The sequence below is a fragment of the Dama dama genome, chromosome 20 (assembly GCF_033118175.1).
Source record: "Dama dama isolate Ldn47 chromosome 20, ASM3311817v1, whole genome shotgun sequence".
NCBI lineage: Eukaryota > Metazoa > Chordata > Mammalia > Artiodactyla > Cervidae > Dama > Dama dama.
In genome coordinates this window covers 60,413,969-60,434,620 of record NC_083700.1, presented here as the reverse complement: position 1 = coordinate 60,434,620, position 20,652 = coordinate 60,413,969, and positions in this window count along the sequence as shown.

Below are 20,652 nucleotides of genomic sequence, written 5' to 3'. Positions count from 1 at the left end.
TGGGTTGTGCAGAAGAACCCAAGGAAGAGATGAAACAACCAGAGAGGTGGTCACTGAATTTTACTGTACCAAGTATGTATGAGAGAGAGCTGACATTTTTATAAAGACTATTCCTATATGTCATGAATGGCAAATATTAAAGTTATAATTGCTCTGTATAAATAAGACAAATAATTGCTTAATGCCACTACTTTTATAAAAAAAGTTAATATCCAATATGTTTTGGACCTTTATGGAAGGCCACCTATATTACTTCATTTAATCCACTTACGATTACCAATGAGAAGGCACCATTATTGCCCCAATTTTATAAAAGATAAAAAAAGAGAAATATTTTGTAATTTGCTTAAAGTCACCATAAACATTTTGTTGTAACTACTGGATACTTCTTCCCTGTGAACCAGCCTCTCTTTAATTAAATGGGTGCTGACCCTGAAAACTGGCAAGTCTGGAAGCTAAGCAAGGGGTCATGGATTTGTGTTACAGCAGTTCTTTCAGCCCCTTGGCCGTTCAATCTTGACTGCTTGTAATTATTTAGACTGAGAGTACCTTTGCTGTGATCCTTGCATACACCATATCCACAGCCCTCTGTGAGCCAGCACTGTCCCCTACCACTGCCACTCCAAGCTGCTGCTCATTAAGATAAATGTACCCATCTTGCTCTGTCAGTTAAGCACTCTCTCCTTGTATGTCTTCAGTCATGCCTGACTCTGTGCAACCCCATGGACCGTAGCCTGCCAGGCTCCTCTGTCCATGGGAATTCTCCAGGAAAGAATACAGGAGTGGGTTGTCATGCTCTCCTCCAGGGGAACTTCCCAACCCAGGGATCAAACCCTTGCCTCCTGTGGCTTCTGCATCTCAAGTGGATTCATTACCACTGAGCCACTGGGGAAGCAAACATTCTCTCCAGTCCTCTATTATTACTATTTGGATCTTTTCATTCCCATTATTATCATGAATCCCTGTTCTGTAATAGCATGTCTTATCGTCAGTCCTCATCTAGAGAGGACAGCTACCAATGAGATTCCTGGAAAATTCCTTAATAATTTGATAAATGGAGTGTCCTCTGAAATCCCTGTGGAACAGTTGACTGGTAGTATTTCCAGCCTTATATATATAACTCTCTTACTATATCGACTGCTCTGAGCCTTTTTGCTATGTCCTCCAATATTTTTCATGCTAATTTCTGCACTTTCACTTAACTTTGTATTGGTCATCTTTTTTGCCCAATTTCCAAGAGCATTCCAGCAAGGTTTCATACCATCTCCCAGGTGTTTTACCAAGGTATAAATTCCTGTGTCAAGTGAAAGCTCTTCCATATTAATCAACTATCATCCAACTTTATGTTCTACCGCCTCCTCCCTGGAACCAGAATCCATCTGATCTAAAGCACACTTACCTCCCTAGCCCTGCAGGTATGCCTTGGCTAGGTTCTGTAGCCTTTATGTGGATATAGCTTCTTTTCTTTCCTTCCTCTATATCTGTGTCACATCTGCATGAGGTTTACTGCACCTTGACTTTATTAGTTTGGTAACTAGAAAGTTAGGGGAAAGTAAACTCTGAGAGGTATGAAAGTTGTCTTGCAAGACAGAGACCTTTGACTTGTCCTCAATTGATTGGTACTGCTAGCCTTTAAGAGGAAGAAATAGGTCATTTCTGAAGGCCCAGATGGTTCAGCAGAGTATGAGGATTAAAATATTTGAGTACATTGATCCAGATGTTCCCTTGTCAAAATGTCAAGTTCCACACTTTCTTAATCAGGATCCTGACTTTGGCATAACAGTCTTGTTGAAGTCAAAATTCAACCTTCTCTAGAGCTCAACTACTCTTATAATTAAGCTCTGGCACTAATCCTCAGCTTTTCTACTCATCCATCTACAGGAGATGAGATTCTTTTTATATACTGCTTATGGCAATGCCTGGGGAGGGACTCAGCTGTGAGCTATCAGCAGTAAGTACTTCTGGCAACTAACAGAATGAATGTCTAAGTTCAGAAGGCAGCAATCAGAGCGATTAGTCACAGCATCTACCACAGGGTTTAAGATAGTTGATATTGAATACTTTTGAAATAGTAAGGAGGGGGGTCAAAGTTGAAAGTACAGAATAAAAGGAAAATCGTACAAGGCAGTTTTAGGAGGATAGAATAAATGGAATCCAAAGTTTATGCAATGACCCTGGCCTTAGATTGGAGGACACCATATATTGAAACTAAAGAGAATGAGGAAAGATGACTGTAGGTACAGAGAGGTTTTTAGGCTTATTAGCAAGCTTCAGAGTGACTCTTGTCCAATGGAAATGAAGTAAAAGTCAAAATCATATTTTAAAAATGAAGAAACACTAGTCAGTGATGATTTTACAAAAATACAGAAGCACTGAAAAGCTTTTATTCACTGACTTTTTGTGTGTCCTTACTCTGTGCTGTTGTGGAAAGTAGGGAATTGGACTATTCAAAGAAACAGTAAAACTGACAGGTATTGTTGAGGGTCCAGATGAAACTGATGGTCAAGACCATTTTGTTGAAACAGTCTCCCCTGTTCTGTAGCTTTCTCCAGAAGTACTCAGCTGACTCAGAATAGCGTGGAAAAATGGATACTTGCATTAATCCAGGTTTGAGATTTTGCTATATGGGTATAACAAATGTAGAGGTAAGTGGGAGATTGGTTAGAGTATTATGAACTGAATTAGGAAAAATAAACAAAACCAGACACTAACAGACTGACTCATAATAGACAGTCAATTAAATGTTAGAATGGCTGCACTAGGAAGAGCTGAACACTTATCCTGGAAACAGAAAATGATTTTTAGAAAGCAATTTGGGAGTGTGGCTGGATTAGATAATAAGATATTAGGAGAATTGAAATAGTTGCCTGAGAAGGAGACAGGATAAGTCACTTCAGTTGAGGAAGTAAGAGAACCCCTTGCCACACCATAAAATCAACAGTGTTTCCTGTTCTCACCATGATTGATCTCTCAGCAGTGTTTAACAGTATTAATATATTTTTCTTTAAATTCACTCTTATCTTTGTGTCTGTGTTATCACACACACACAACTCGTTTCTATTCTACCTCTCTTCTTTTATCTCACTTTTCTTAGTTCTTTTTCCTAAAACTCACTTTTCAGTGATATTCAAATCAGAAACCTTAGATGACATGATTCTATACATAGAAAATCTTAAGACCAGCTTCAAAAATTACTATAACTCAACAATAAATTCAAGGAAATTGTAGGATGTAAAATTATCAATGAGAAAGAGAATTTTTTTTAAACAATCCCATTTAGAATCACAAGAAAAAGAATAAAATACCTAGGAATAAGTATTCTGAATGAGGTAAAAGACCTGTACAAGAAAATCTGTAAGACTTTGATGAAATAAAAGATGAATTGTGTTCACTGTAAAAATTAATATTGTTAAATGACCAAATTACCCAAGGCAATCTACAGATTCAATGTCAGTTCAATTCAGTTCAGTTCAGTCGCTCAGTCGTGTCTGACTCTTTGTGACCCCATGAATCGCAGCATGCCAGGTCTCCCTGTCCATCACCAACTCCCAGAATTTACCCAAACTCATGTCCATCAAGTCGGTGCTGCCATCCAGCCATCTCATTCTCTGCCATCCCCTTCTCCTCCTGCCCCCAATCCCTCAGTGTAATCCCTATCAAAAGACTAAAGGCATTTTTCATAGAACTATAACAAATGACTCTAAAATTTTTATAGAAATACAAAGATCCTGAATAGTCAAAATTGTTTTGAGAAAGAACAACAAAACTGGAGGTCTCATCCTATCTGATTGTTAACCATACTACAAAGCTACAGTAATCAAAGCACTATGGCACAAAAATAGACTTATAGATCAATGAAAAGAGTTAAGTGCCCAGGAATGAATCCACATTTGTATGAGAAATTAATCTATAATTAAGGAGGCAGCAATATTCAATGAGAAAAAGACAGCCTCTTCAGTAAATGGTATTGGGAAAATCTGACAGCTATATGCAAAGAATCAAATTGGGCTGCTTTCTCACACCATATACAAATATAAACTCAAAATGGATTAAAGACTTAAATGTAACCTGGAGCCATAAAATTTCAAGAAGAAAATAGGCAGTCAATTTGTATAAATGTTGTCAGTGGTAATATAGCAGCAAAAACTGAAGACCATCAATAGTTCCTTCAATAGAAGAGTGGTACAAGAACTTATTTGAGATTCATGCTCTTTGATATATTGTAGTTATTAGAAATGTGTATGCTGTATGTCAAAGAGATTATAAGCTTCAACAGGGAAGGGTGTTTGTTTGTTTGTTTGTTTTTTCTTTTTTACCTCAGGATGTAATTCCAGCAAGTAGGAAAAGGCCTGGTACATGGTAACTGTTTAGAAAATATTTGGTAAATAAATGTATTTTATATGTATTGTTATAGAAAGTTACCTATGCTATATCACAGGTAAAAACAATTACATTCCAGGATAATTCATGGGGTTTATATTCTAAGAAACAAACATAGAGATAAGCAACCAGAATTATACCTGTTAAACTGTCACCAGAATTTACCTCTGAGTTGTGGAATACAGATGGTGGGGATTAATAGGGGAGAGTTCCAGTTACATTTCATGTATATAGTTAGCTATTGCTTGCCTCTTTTAGAAAAAGCATGTTTTCATGCATCATTAAAAATCATCATGGTTCATTTAAAAATAATTTGACATGATGGTCTTCAATAGGACATTTATACTTTTAAGAGGAAATTGTAACATTAGCTAAAAACCTCCTGGATGTTGGTCATGTGCCTCACACTGTGTAAATACCGTGCATGCATTTTCACGCCTATTCCTGACTCATTTAATCTTAGGAGAGAAGTGTTAGTGTTATTGCCATTTTACAGATGAGGACACCGAGGCTAAGGCTAAAGTCACATAGTTACGGAGTAGTGAACACAAAGTACAGACCTAAAAATTCAAGATTCAGAATTCACAATCTTAACCATCCCATTAATACTGTGTTTGAATAAAGTCAATAAGCCAATGAGAAGTTGATTGGAATACTGAGAAAGGAGAGGGACAATAGGTCTGTGAAGGCTGATAGCAACTCTTAAAATCAAATACTAAAATATTTGGATTTATTTTTTTATTCAACCAAACAGTGTGGATATGAACTCCTCTAAAGATGCTGATGTTTTTTACAAGGGGAATGAATGGAGTTTGGAGCGCCTAGAAGATAGTCATCTTAACTTATGCATGAGTTGAGGAAATGGATAGAAATAGCATACTTTAAAATCCATTATTGAAAACAAATGTAGACACACTTGACAGTGACTGATCATAGAACTAATGGATAAAGATATCAAAACTAACTGAATTGTGTACTTATAGTAGTATTTCTATTAATAACTATTGCTATTGATAGTATCAGAAAAGATGATTTCTTTAGAAAAGCTGAGGTCATTGGATCCTCTAGCAAGGCCTAATTTACCTTCCAGGTACAATGTGTATTTGAACACCTTTGAAACATTGCTCATTCTCTTGGTTGGAAATTCCCCTTCCCCTCCTAAAATGGCGCATTCCTATTCATTTCTCAAGTTCAAATTCAAGAGCTCTCTCTTCTATAGAACCTCCTTTGAATATGCCATAAAGGAGAGATAGATCATTTCCTCCTCAGTATTTCCTTGCTCCTTTAGTCATTTTTCTACTATCATACTTACTACATTGCCTTATTGTGAATTATTCATATACATTTCACCTGGATAGATCTTATGCTTTTTAAAAAAAATCTAGTGTCTTCATTTATTGGATCCCTGTTTCACAAAGATTAGCACAGATCAGAAATGGCAGGTGCTTATGAAATAGTAAATGAATGAATGCATTATAGTATTGTATTTACTTAGTTATTCCCTTATAGTTATCTTATAAATTTAATAATAAATTAATAAATTTCTTGTAACTAATTTACTGAATATGGTGGGCACTCTGCTAAATATGTGTGTATGTCTCATTTCGCTGTTGATCCATTTAATTTCACCGTTTACAGTTGAAGATACTGACAAAAGTGAATACGACCAAGGTCAAACTAGTTACAACTCTCGGGTTTGTTTGATGCCAAAGCTTATGATTTCATTAAATGAAAATTAAAAGCCATTAAAAAAAATAAGGAAAAGTAACAGAATTGTAAGAAAAAAAATCTGCTGGGTAGACACATGTGATCTCTACCACCGGTCTGCAGAAACACTGCGATGACTCAGGCACACACAGTGAGCTAGTTCAAACTTCCATGCCAATATTTCAGGAATAAGTTAGAAATAAAACAATGACCATGATTACAGTGACTCTATCTTATTTCTTGCATTTATATTGAATGTTAGACTATTTCATTCAGTCCACAATTTTGTTTCTTGTATTATCCAGAAACTTGCCTTTATTTTGTCCAAGAGTAGACATAGTGTTCAAATAACTTTTGACATCTTATTTCTGGATTGCAAAACAGAGAAACTGTAGCTGTAATGCATTAGAAAAAATAATATTCTAGGACTATTAACCATCACCTTTAAGCCTGGAAATATGTCCTAAGAATTAGTCATTTGAAGCTGATAAATTCCAGGCTACTTTCTATGCATAAGTTGTCAATAATTTTATAGGAGAAAATGTTCCTAAAAGGAATCAACTGATACAAATTCCTTTAAAGACCAGTGACAGCCAAAATCAGAATGTCTTACCTACTAATATTTCTTATTTAGATAGATATTCTATCTTGATAATGAACAGGATGACAAAAATTGTCTAAAACTTGGAGTCTTTAATCATCTTCTTATATTCTAAGTTATTCAGGGAAGTATTTAGTAGCTGACTATTATTAATTTGCTTAGTTGATGACTGAAGCAGCATGGATCCTGCATGATAGAATTTTTCTTTAATTACCACAAGGTTAGCTGAAGATGTATCACTGAGTTTGAGGTAACTCCTCCCCAAATTGTTTGGGGGGATTTGTCTCTCATATTTACATAAGAATTGATCACAAACAGCTGATGTTGCATCTGCCTCTCATAGAATGTGCTTTATAAAAAATAACAAAAACTAGGCAATCTGCTTACTAGATAAGATAGTGGTTGACCTCATGCAACAATAAAAATTGATCTTGGTCATTCTGCCAAACATTAAATATTTTGTAGATCTTTCTGCTGAGTTGCAAAAAAAAAAAAAGAAAAAAAAAGTTGAGTTTAATATTAAATTTTGCCTTTGGGGATTATTACTTTGAAAGTAATCCAGATATTTTGTTTACATTGGAAGGGTTCAGTGAGACACAGTTAACTGTGAATAGAATTCAAAACAATAACTCTGGAAAAGAACCATTCCCTTTGGTCAGTGGCTATTGTGTCAGCGGTTATGCTGAATCAATCAAAAAGAAGAAAGAGAGAGAACACCAACTGTGACAATGGAACTGTCAAGCTGATTGACAAGATAGCAAATATAAAATTTGAAATGTTTTTTGTCATAAGGTAAATACTCAACTTTTATCTGAGTGTTGCAAAAGCTAAATACAACAACCTGAAAATCCTACAGAAGTATCATTAGTGAGAAATATAGAAAACCTAAATTACCTTCGAAAAAAATTGAAAGCAACAACAGAAAGTATTTGTCTAATGATACCATTCCATTCAACAGAGATCTTTCAAGAAGAATGTATGACTAGATTTCAGAACTGCATACATGCTTAATAAAGAATTTTTCTCTTTTCTACAAATTTGTTAAACAAGTGATTTGTCAAATCCACTGGTTTGTTTTAGTTGTTTTATGTGAATTATTTGCTCTTTAGGAAAATGTTTTAAACTGTAAGAGTGGAGCAGTAAGAAACTTTTTATACCCTATTGATTTGAAGATTAAAACTAAAACAACAGAAAATACAATTTAATTTGAGGGTTTTTTATTTATACTGCAAATTACTGTTAAGCCTCTTGTGCATGGTTGTATATGACTTTTCTAATATTGATAAGAAATAGAGCATTAAGGACCTCAGCATTGGTAAGTATCTGATAACTCTAATTCTTTAGCTATAGTGCTGTCCTGGGCAATTAGTCAACAAAAATTTCAGTGAACTTATATTTCTCTATAATTAGTATTCCTTCTTATTTCTTTCATCCTATCTTGGCTTATCATCCATTTTCTATTTTGTTGGGGCTTTTTATTTGGCCTATATAGAATTTGATTAACTTATATTTTGAAATTTTAATTAAAATGGGCTATCTCATTATATTGCCCATCACTTCCTCTGCTTACTGATAGATTTCATTGTTAAGGCAAATGTTTTCCTTCATATATTAAATATTTTTCACTTAATCTTCTAAATTAAACATAAAATAATCTTCACTGGGCTCATTCTGTCCTTCTGGCTCATTTATCATCTCATCTTCATTTTGCACTCTATATTTAAACTTAAAAATTATTTTAAAGTTAACTCCTGTATAGAGAATACAAATCCATTTTCCCACTTTTTATTTCATCTTTTTAAAATGCCATCTGAAACAAACTTGTTCTATTTCCTGTTTTACATGTCTCTGTCTACAATTCAGTATGTTTATAAAAATATTTAAAGAGCTTTTACATTTATTTTTTTTTCATTTTTATAGCTCAGTATATTATTATGTACCCTTTAAAAATTTTTAAAAATTAAAAAAAATTTACTCTTTAAGGTTTTTCTAAGAAAACATGTTTTCTATTGTTATATCATTTTCTCAATTTATGTCTGTGTGACCACTGAGCATGTCAATCTAGTCTTCAGTCAACCAAAAAAAATAAAAGTGAAAAAAAAAAAAAAAAGAGTCTCTACTATTTATACTCACTGTTAAAAGAATTGTAACTGAACATTTGGAAAAATATTTTTGGCAAGGGAAGAAGTGAAGAAATAATACTTTAACATTTCAAATGCATTTTAATACATTTGTGGAATACCATGCTTCCTCAAATTAATTACTAGTGCTTACTTTCTTAAAGAAAGTATCAAACTGGAAATCATTAAGTATCTTGTACAAACTCAACTATTTTTTTGTAATTAGACAGTTTTTTTAACCCATCAGATGTAGCACTTTATTAAATATATAACATTATATTTGATATATAGCAATAGAATAGTTGGGCTTCCTTCGTAGCTCAGTTGGTAAAGAATCTGCCTGCAGTGCACGAAACTTGTGTTCAATCCCTGGGTCAGGAAGATCCTCTGAAAAAGGAAATGGTAACCCACTCTAGTATTCTTGCCTGGAGAATTCCATGGATAGAGGAACCTGGCTACAATTCATGGTGTCGCAAGAGTCAGACACAGCATAGTGACTAAAGAGAGAGAAAATAGAATAGCTGTATTATATATGACTGTGTATAGTTATTAAATTTAGTTTTTTGCAGTAATTACACATTCAGTTAAAATAGTAATGCTATTTTCAATACCTTACAGGGAAGATCACAAGAACTGGATTTCATATGGAAAGTCCTGCCAGCTACACTGTTCTTTGGAAGAAGATTGGTGTCTTGTAAGTCCTGGCAATGAGAATGGGCCTGTCTCTGCTAGTTAGCTTTATGATCTCGAACAAAATGTTTCTTCTTTCTAGTCTCAGTTTCCCATTTTTTAGAGTGAAATTATTGTATTAAATTACTTCAAATTTCTTTATGACTTTAAAATTCTGATGACCTTAAATTCTACTTGTTTTTACAGATCCTTTATTAAACAGCAATCTTTTGAGAGAAATCTTAAAACTATGTACATTAAAACATGCACAAGGCATTAGTAGTATGTAGGAGAATAATATTGGCAAATAATTTTATAAATTATAGTATTTTACATTAGTGTTTTATATTAGGTTGATAAACATTTTTTTTAACTCTGCAGTTTTCATGTGGCAATCCATGATTCTCTAAAATTTTTAAAGATTTTTAAATTTATAATATGAAATTATGATTAACCAAATAGTGTTACCAAATTATTCTGTCTTTGCTCTGAAAAACTCATGTTGGCAGCTCTTGATTAGATATGGATATAAAATTAATTGCCTGATTTTTGATAGGGATTTTCGAAAGCTTAGCAGATTTTATTAGCCAATTCAAACAGTGTTTGGGTGAAACTCTTTGCCTCTTCTTTTCTCCTTCCTCTCGCCCCCATCACTGTTTACAATCTGGATGTGGAACAGTGAATTGACAGAGGAACACTGGAGCCAGAGGAGCTGGTGCTTTTTTTTTCACAGAGTCCTTGTTCTTTTTAGCTTGGATATTATTATGTTCAAATAATAAGGAAAAAAACAGCATTTCACATCCCAAGAGAATGAACTTTCTGGCCTGCTTAAACTTAGGCAAAGAACATCTCCAGGCCAAGTGTCCTTCTGACAATTTTTATCACATGGCCTGCCCTGCAGCTCCTTTGCAATACGTTTCCATGATTAAGAACTGCACATATGTAAAGGAAGCCTCCCAATGCCTTGGAGTGAAATCTCAGAACGTCATAACATATCATGCTGAAAGCAATGTATTACCAACAGGTACTCAGGTCTGAGGAAATAAGAGAAGTTGAGCACCACAAAGACCAGAACAAGGACCTTTAGTTCGAAGCCTCAGCAGTCTGCTTTGGCATGTGAGAATGTAAAAGAGGGTGGTACACCTTTGACTGAATGTTTCACCGATTGATTCCCCTGGCTGCCTTCCCAGAGTCTGTGAGTATCATAGTCCCATAATGAAGGCTTCATTGCATTCTTTTGAACTGATTCCTGCCAATATCAAAGGAGCATACCAGAAACAAAAACACTGCTGTGATGTTGGAAATCACAATCATTAACTTTGAAAAGAGATCCTGGTATGTGAGTTAGAACAATATCCATGTGGTTCAAGTAGTAGATTGATGAATTCACTGGAAGGCACTCTAACACATAAGCAGCTGGGAAAGAATATTGGTTTTTGCCTGGGAACCTATTTAGAAAGGTAGAGGTGGATTTAAATATCATGATGCCATGTTAAATATTTCAAAGCATTTGCTTCTTGCAGGAGACTTTACAGAGGAATGGAAATGCAAAGATGTAAAAAGAAAAGTTAGCAATTTTATTATATCTTAAATAGAGTTGAAATGTATGAAATATAAAGACAAAAATGTAGAAATTCTAACAAGATTGTGCTATTTCTTGAAAAATGTAATGTAAACCGTGCAATCTCGTTTTGAAGATTTGTAACATTTGTGATATCTCAGAAATGATGTTTCTGGATTTGAAGTTACCTTAAAAAGCTATGAATAGCTTCTTAGAATATAATCTTGTTCTAGATTTCTCCCCCAGAGGCTAATTGTTGGTGTTACTAATAGCTGCCTTTCCCATGTTTAAGACTTCCTTCAATCTATGTTAGGATATACGACTGAATTATCATAGCATGTCCATCTTTTACTGATAAAACTGTTATAGTCAAAACTCTTTAAATGCATTATATCTAGTGAAAGTTCTAATTTTCTAGAAGTTATCAGATTCACAAATTAATGGCAGATTTCTAGTTCTGCCCTGGGTTAAGTAAGATAACTCTCTGTGCCTTAGTTCCTACACCTTTGTATATTAAAGCGAGTCACCAAGATAATGTTGCAGTGAGCCTGAAGTAGACAACACAGTCTCAAGTAAAATGCAGTAGTGCTTGCCACTCTGAATACAACTGTCTTTAGAAGCATCTGTTTAGTGTGACTTTGCAGCATTTGTTGTGTGCATGTGTGTGCTCAGTCATGTCCAACTCTTTGCAACCCCATGGACTGTATCACACCAGGCTCCTCAGTCCATGGGATCTTTCAGGCAAGAATACTGGAGTGGGTTGCCATTTCCTATTCCAGGGATTCTTCCTGACCTGGGGATTGAACCCATGTCTCCCGTGTCTCCTACATTGGCAGGCAGGTTCTTTACCTACTGTGCCACCTGGGAAACCCAGCATTTCTCTAATCTAGTATTCCTTGGTAATGATCTAATAACTGCTTGTCTTCTACACACTAACCTTGAGTTCCTTAATGAAAAGGGACATGCCTCTCCCTCATTCTCTTGTTATGTATAGCCTCTAATGCTATCCCTGACACAATATGTACTATCCGTAAATGCTTGTTAAATATATGAATGAATGAGAGAATGCATGCATAGATGCTTGGTTTGACCCTGGTCAAACCTGCAAATGGCGAACTTGTTTCTGCAGGCTCTCTCCTTCTCTTTCCTTTTCACCTGGCTTTATATTAAGTTTCATTTCATCATAAAACCAGAGTGCGAATCATAGCACTCAACCAGATCACAGAGAAGCATCTCTTTAAAAAAAAAAAAAAAGGAAAAGGAAATTGGGAGGAAAAATCTTTCTTAGGTATATGTAGGGCTATTTGGAAAAGAAAATAACTTTGCTATTATTGCAGACTTATTAATGTTTGCAGTTGTCCTGATTATTCTAACTCAAACCAAATAGCATTTAATTTGGGAGAAATTGCTCTGGACGTGCAATCTAAAGAGGCGAGAAATGGAACAGGCTTTCTTTATGCAGTGTTTGGGATGTGGTTAAATTATTTTAGGATGTTCAACAGTGTAGTGCAAATTCAAATCCTGTGGGCAAAGCTAAACAAGCAATGCTAGGCAGCTTAGCCACTTAATCTTTTGGTGTTCAGTCTGTTGGGTCTGAGCTGTGAAATGGCTCCTGTGGCTTTCATGTGGAAAATGAGAATGTTCTGTAACGGCTGATGTGGGAATAAAGAAGTAAATACAAGGAAACTCTTACAAGCTCTTAATATTAACTGCACTAAGTAAGTGTAACTAACTGCATTAAGTTATTGATTTATCAGGGCTTGGCCAAATACTATTTCCCTTTGTCCTTTTTGGAGACAAGGACAAAAAGTAGAGGGGAGTTAAATGAGCCAGTTGTTAACTGGGTTACCGGTGAATATACTGACTATTCTACTTATCTTAGGAAAATGTCTAAGGGGCCATTTATAATGTCAGGAAAACTGACTAAGACTTATTGATCCTGATCATCTAATAATTAAGCTCTCAATAGATGCATGTTTCTATGGGATTTTGTATAGTTTGTCTACCTAACGATGCTCTAGAACAATTTTGGCTGAAACCACAGATTTCATGGAGGTGCCCCATTACATTTTATTTTCCATTTTAAAATATTACTAAGTTACTTTAACCTTAGCTTATAATGATGGGGAAAAACCATAGCCTGTTTAACAGGGCTAAATGAAATTAACTGGTAAATAAACAGTAGATTGGTATTTGGGGATCAAGTTTAGCATTATACATTTAGGACATGCAAATGACACTTCAATTTCAGTCACATTTGGGTGGGTTCCAGACCCAAATGACAGTGAAAGCAACTTTATTTACTTACAGCATTGAGGGGTGTTCTAGGGGTCTTCTCTACAACTGCTAGACTCAGTGGAGCTGCAATGTTCTCTCTCTTGAGTTGGTGATTAGACTCTCGGACCATTTTAAAGGATGCAGAGCGGGATTCTCTCTGTTTCTAAGGCTTTTAAGCACAAGTCCCAATTGTGAGCTTCAACACACCTGAATTCTGATTACATTTTCAGTCCCTAATTACCCAGGAATCAGGTTATAGGCAGTCACTATTAACAACAGCAAAACCAGAAAACAGTGTATACAGTTTCCAGTCTAGAGAATAAGCTGTTCTTCAGTATATGCTCATTGCAAACAAATTATTTGGTGTGCCCGAAGCACTCAACACCCCCCCAAAAATCATAGACGAAAAACCAAAAATAAGCAAAAAACCAAAACCAAACCAAACAAAAAAGAATAGACAGAACAAGTTCATGTCCCCAAAACTACTCCCTTCATAAAACTTAGACATAGGCAGAAAAAGCCAAGTCTTTTGGACCATAAGATACTAAAATAAACCTGAAGATTATTCATAATGCACATATGTAAAACAAATGTTTGAATAGTGTGGTTTAAATTATTCCAGTCCTAGTATAATCCTTTAAAGAAAACTGATATTTTTACCATATCATAGTTTTTCTATTAATTATACTAAGTATTTCCCCAGCTGAATTTTCTTGATGACAGACTGTGTCATAGTTTTGCATATCTGTCACAGAATATAGTAGAAAGTCAATAATAATTTGCTAGCTGACCTAAAATAAACATATGTTTGAGTAGTATTTACCCACAACTCTGATTATCCTCTTAAAACATCACAAAGTAAAATGTTAGGTTTTGAGATCATATTTTAGAAGTTATAGCCAGGGATAGAATTTTCCCTCCCAGAGGGACGTTTTTAAAAGAGTACCAGAAAGACTACTTTTTTCTATTTTGTTATTATAGAATATTTATATTGTCCTCTCAAAATAAACTCGATTACTCCCTTTAAAAATTTCTGTTTTGTCAGCCTACATGCAATCACACTTTACTTTTTCCTATCTGTTCCCACTGTACCTGTGTTGGCCAATGCAGGGTTTGCCAGGCTTTAACACACTAAGCACAAATTCTATAAATACAGATTGCAAAGTTATTGTTACAATTTTGAAAGAATACCATGTATAAAGATTAAATTATTATCTAGTTAATAAATTTAAAGAAAATGATATTCTTATGAGAATATAATCTCTAGCTGTTTACCTGATACTGTATTGCTCATATTCTCAATAGCAACCATAAATAAATTTATTCTCTTTATCTCTCTACTATTTCTTTCTTGGTCGTGGCTTAGTTTCTGAGTCATGTCCGACACTTGTGACCCCATGGGCTATGTAGACTGTAGACTCCTCTGTCCATGGGATTTCCCAGGCAAGAATACTGGAGTGGGTTGCCATTTCCTTCTCCAGGGGATCTTGCCCATCCAGGTATCAGATTTGCATCTCTTATATCTCCTGCATTTGCAGGCAGGCTCTTTACCACTAGTGCCACCTGGGAAGCCCATTTCTTTCTTGTGCTCAATCGCTTCAGTTGTGTCCAACTCTGTGCGATCCCATGGACAGCAGTACACCAGGCTCCCCTGTCCACAGGATTCTCCAGGCAAGAATACTGGAGTGGGTTGCCATTTCCTTCTCCATTTCCTTCTTAGTATCATACAAATATACTGTTATACCTTGCAACTTAAAAAAATGAACAGAATTTTCACACTACTCATCCTTCAAATTAGTACCTATTTCTTTTTTTTTTTTTTTTCTTTGTCTCTGTCTTCTTTTATTCTCTCTCATTTTTCTTTCAGAATTCCTAGGGCAATATCTATTGTGGCTGTTCTGATGACTCTTTTCCAATTCTCTCTTGATTTCACTTCATTCATGCTTTGGCCTCCACCAGTGCAACAAAATCGCTTATATAAAAAGTGTATATGTGTATATATATTAAGCTGAGATTATACATATAAAATTTCAAAATTTTGTTGAATTTTTCCTATTACATTTTTCAAATGATTATTTGAACTATAAAAGAAAATTCTTGGCTTTCATATATATATTGATTTTGGCCCTAATTAATTCAGTATGTTTTATAATTCATTCTAAATAATATATCTGTTGCTTCTGGTGTATAGTCTTCCCTAGTATTCATGGTAGATTGGCCTTGGGTATTTGTCAATGCAGAATCACCCCACCCCAAAGGACCAACTGTTTTCAATTTATCTAAATATAGTAATGATTTTTGTCTTTATTTTTAATCATCATGTTATATTACCAAACTTACTGCATTTGCAAAACATTAAGAACTTTGGTCTTGTTGATTTTAATAGAATTTCTCCAGTAATTTGCAATTTTCTAGAGGTTAGAGAAAGAAGTAAAGAAAATTTTGTGTCATGATAAGCAACTATTAGGAATGAGTGACAGCTTTTATCCAATATCATTAGAAGGGTTTTTCCAGGCCCCAGTACTGACAGTGATGATACCATGGGCATGGAGAGGTTTCTGTCACTTTGGTTTTCTACTGAAGAAACAAGCAGTGTGAAGTCTACACATGAGATTGAGTGGAAATTTAAGTGGATGTAGTTCTTCAGAGTGAAAACATAGTGGTCTAGAGGGGTATAGAACTAGGGCCTTCCAGGTTGGGGGTGAGGTGAAGCTGGGAGATAGGGTTGTCTAACTATTCAAAATTCATCCTGCTGCTGCTGCTAAGTCACTTCAGTCATGTCTGGCTCTGTGTGACCCCATAGATGGCAGCCCACCAGGCTCCACCGTCCCTGGGATTCTCCAGGCAAGAGTACTGGAGTGGGTTGCCACTGCCTTCTCTAAAATTCATCCTATAACCACCTAAAAAAGATTATCTAGGTACTACCATTGTGTATTTCCAAATTCATTTGTTCATGTGTCAGCACTCTTATTTTTCAATGCTATAGATCTGGCCCATGACCTTACATGAAAAGCTATTAAAGTGCTGCTGTTCTATTTATTTATATGATGACCCCATGAACTATACAGTCTATGGAATTCTGCAGGTCAGAATACTGGAGTGGGTAGCCATTCCCTTCTCCAGGGTATCTTCCAAACCCAGGGATCGAACCCAGGTCTCTTACATTGCAGCAGATTCTTTACCTGCTGAGCCACCAGGAAAGTCCATTAATATATATCCTTAAAATTAAAAGAGCTTTTCATTCTTGGTATTGTCCTTATATGGTTAGAATTGTTGTTGTTGCCATTTAGTTGCTAAGTTGTGCCCGACTCTTTTATGACTGTCAGACACCAGTCACCTCTGTCCTTGGAATTTCCCAGGCAAGAATTCTGGAGTGAGTTTCCATTCCCTTCTCCAGGGGATCTTCCCAAGCCAGGGATCAAACCTGCGTCTTCTGCATTGACAGATGGATTCTTTACCCCTGAGCCAGTGTTTAATTTATAATACAAAATTTTTAAAAGATTTTGGCAACTAAAGCATTTTTACTTAAAGATTGCTAAGGTTTTTCTAACTTTGGTTGAAGTTTACTTTGGCAAGGATCAGCAATATTTTTTCTAGCTTCTGAAGTGAATTTGTAGTTTTTCATCTTATTTGATGTCCTGGAATAGATAGTAATATATGGGAAATACCTATTTCTTAGAACACTGAATCTGTCCGAACCAGGGATCCTTTTGTATATATTTCTTTGATATAGAAGCTGAACACATTATCAAAAAATTGGTATTAAGCAATTTGCTTCTCTTGAATAAACACGTTTTTCCTAGAACATTGATCTGTTTATTGAAATATTCAAAATTTTAACACATGCTATCAAAACAAAACATACAATGTAAAAAATAGCTTCATTTATATTGCTCTATTTTCTTATGTATAACTTACTGAGTTGTGTTTTGTCTTTTATTAGTTCATTTACTTGTTTTCATGTTTATTATTTATTCTCTGTAGGTATTTCTTACAATTTTGTTGTTGCTATTGTTTCTTATGTTTTAGTTGAATTCTAAATATTGATCTTAATTATATTGTTTAATAGGGAAAATATTAAAGAGTATTCTGTCTCTGTGCACAGCTATGATGGCATCCATAATTTCTATTGTCAAAGAGGTTTATTCTCATTATTTTCTATATAGCTTGTAATTACATTTTTAATTTAATTTTTCAATCTAAGTGCAGTTTTAAAGTTTTTAACCTCCATTTTTTAACATATTTGTTATAATTTCTGCTTTCATTGAACAGTAGTCATAAAATATAATCTGTACTTTTTCACCTTGTAGAATTTTCCTTCTTGCCTAGTCTATGGCCAATTATTATAAACGGTCCATGGATCCTTGAAACGAAGGTATAATTTCTTAAAGGTGAAAAATCAATCAGTTGTAGTGTTCATCAAAGCATTTTTTCTATCTAAAATTCTATTTTTTTCTAATAATAATCATTCAGTTCAGTTCAGTTCAGTCGCTCAGTCATGTCCAACTCTTTGCGACTCCATGAACTGCACCACGCCAGGCCTCCTGTCTATCACCAACTCCCGTAGTCCACCCAAACCCATGTCCATCGAGTCAGTGATGGCATCCAACCACCTCATCCTCTGTCGTCCCCTTCTCCGCCTGCCCTCAATCTTTCCCAGCACCAGGGTCTTTTCAAATGAGTCAGTTCTTCACATCAGGTGGCCAAATTACTGGAGTTTCAGCTTCAACATCAGTCCTTCCAATGAACACCCAGGACTGATCTCCTTTAGGATGGACTTGTTGGATCTCCTTGCAGTCCAACAGACTCTCAAGAGTCTTATCCAACACCACAGTTCAAAAGCATCAATTCTTCAGTGCTCAGCTTTCTTTATAGTCCAACTCTCACATCCATACATGACCACTGGAAAAAACATAGCCTTGACTAGATGGACCTTTGTTGGCAAAGTAATGTCTCTGCTTTTTAATATGCTGTCTAGGTTGGTCATAACTTTCCTTCCAAGGAGTAAGCGTCTTTTAATTTCATGGTTGCAATCACAATCTGCAGTGATTTTGGAGCCCAGAAAAATAAAGTCAGCCACAGTTTCCACTGTTTCCCCATCTATTTTCCACGAAGTTGTGGGACCAGATGCCATGATCTTAATTTTCTGAATGTTGAGCTTTAAGCCACCTTTTTCACTCTCCTCTTTCACTTTCATCAAGGGGCTCTTTAGTTCTTCTTTGCTTTCTGCCATAAGGCTGATGTCATCTGCATATCTGAGGTTACTGATATTTCTCCAGGCAATCTTGATTCTAGCTTGTGCTTCCTCCAGCCCAGCGTTTCTCATGATGTTCTCTGCATTTAAGCTAAATAAGCTAAACCTGGTTAATTAATGTTTTGCTTAATATCATCCATGTCTTGTCTGCCTGCCATCTAAGTTGCTTCAGTTGTGTCTGACTGTGCGACCCTATGGTCAGGTTTCTCTGTCCATGAGATTCTCCAAGCAAGAATACTGGAGTGGGTTGCCATATCCTCCTCCAGGGCATCATCTGGACCCAGGGAATGAACCTGCATCTCTTATGTCTACTGTCTACCTGCATTGGCAGGTGGGTTCTTTACCACTAGCGCCACCGGGGAATCTTGTCTACTGCCATGTTAATTATAAATCTGCGGATTACCATTTATAAATAGGAGCTGTACATGTGTTTGACCCTGGACATCAGAATAATCTATATCCAAAGAAATAATGTATTGGATATGTTCTCTGTGCCTTTATAATTCAAACAATAGAGGGTATAGATACAAAAAGGATTAGAAATCAGAATTATTGATAATTATATTTATTTGATTTACAGAATCTATGTTCAGAGTTCAGAAATAAAATACCAGGTCTCATTTAATATAAAAGATAACAGCTTGGAGTTTTAAAAATTCCTATAATGACACAACTTTGGAAAAGATTCCTCATGACACCCTGAAAACAAAAAGTGAAATAGAACAGAAAAAATTAATGAGACGAATCTTCATCCTTTTAAAGGGTCAATTCCATTTCATAGAAATATTGGAAAGTTGATAGGCTTTAGAAAATGCTTTTGTTTTATTTTTAGTCATTTTGTTAATGAAATAGATCTTATTGATCAACAGGACAGTAACAATAAAAATAAAACAGTAAATAAAAAATAAATCTATTCTTTTTTTAACATTGTCTTGGGGCAATCAGCTATTTTCAGGGACTGGTTTTGTAGTAACAGCTACTACTTATACCAGTGATGAGACAGTGAAAACCCAAATTTAGAACATTCACATTGAAGTTCAGTGATGAGACAGTACCTGTCCAATATAATTTTCATACCTATGCACCCAGACAGGGATTTGCTTTTTTTAGTTTTTATGCTATAGAACAATGGTGAAACTGTTACAAAAATCTCTTGCTGCTACTTCTGAGGTAGCTGTGCTGAAGTTAAAAAGTTAGCTTTAGAACTCTAAAGGAGTTTTGAGATTTAGTTCTGACACTACTAACAGTTTGACATTGAGAAAGGCATTTAACCATTTAATTCCTGTTATGTTATTTGTAAAATGAGAAACTTTTGGAAAAGGAAACTAAAATTTAATAAGAATCCCTTTTTTTCTGGACACTATATCAGGAATTCTTTATACATCGTTATATGCAATTTACACAGTAATCCAAATTGTGTGTGATTATTCTCAATTTATAGATTTAGAAATTAATACTTCCAGAAGTTAAGAACCAAGTTTAAGGTGATATAGCTACTAAGAGCTTACATCCAAGGTGTAGTCTAACTCTAAAACTATGCTCTTTTCTCTGTGTCTATTGTCATTATTTCAGCAACTAAAACTATATGGTGTTCAAAATGCTGTAATTGTTCTTCAGATGTATTCTCTGATAAGGTGGTATATAACATAGATAGTTGAAAATCTCCAAGGAAAAGTACTAAATAAATCTAAAATACTGTTAATATTATTGCTTTATAACATTTATGTACCATGGAAATTATAGTAATAGTAATAGCATATTGACTATAGGTGGTTTGACCTGTTAAACTTCTGGTCTGTAAGATATTTCCTGGACTCTAGCGTTCTAACCAGCTTGTAATATTTCATTCCAGTTACCTATATGTTCATACTAAAACCTGGAATTTAAATGCTACAGTGTTGGGAGGCTACTTCCTCCACTGTCTTCTACAGATTTTAGTCGACCTGAGAGTATCAAATGATTAGCATTTCCTCCAAGATAGTGATTGAAAATTTAAAAAGCTAAAGCTTTCAAATTAAAATGAAAACATCTATGAATTTCCTTATTTAGGAACAATGGAGTAACTGGTAACTCATTTGCCATA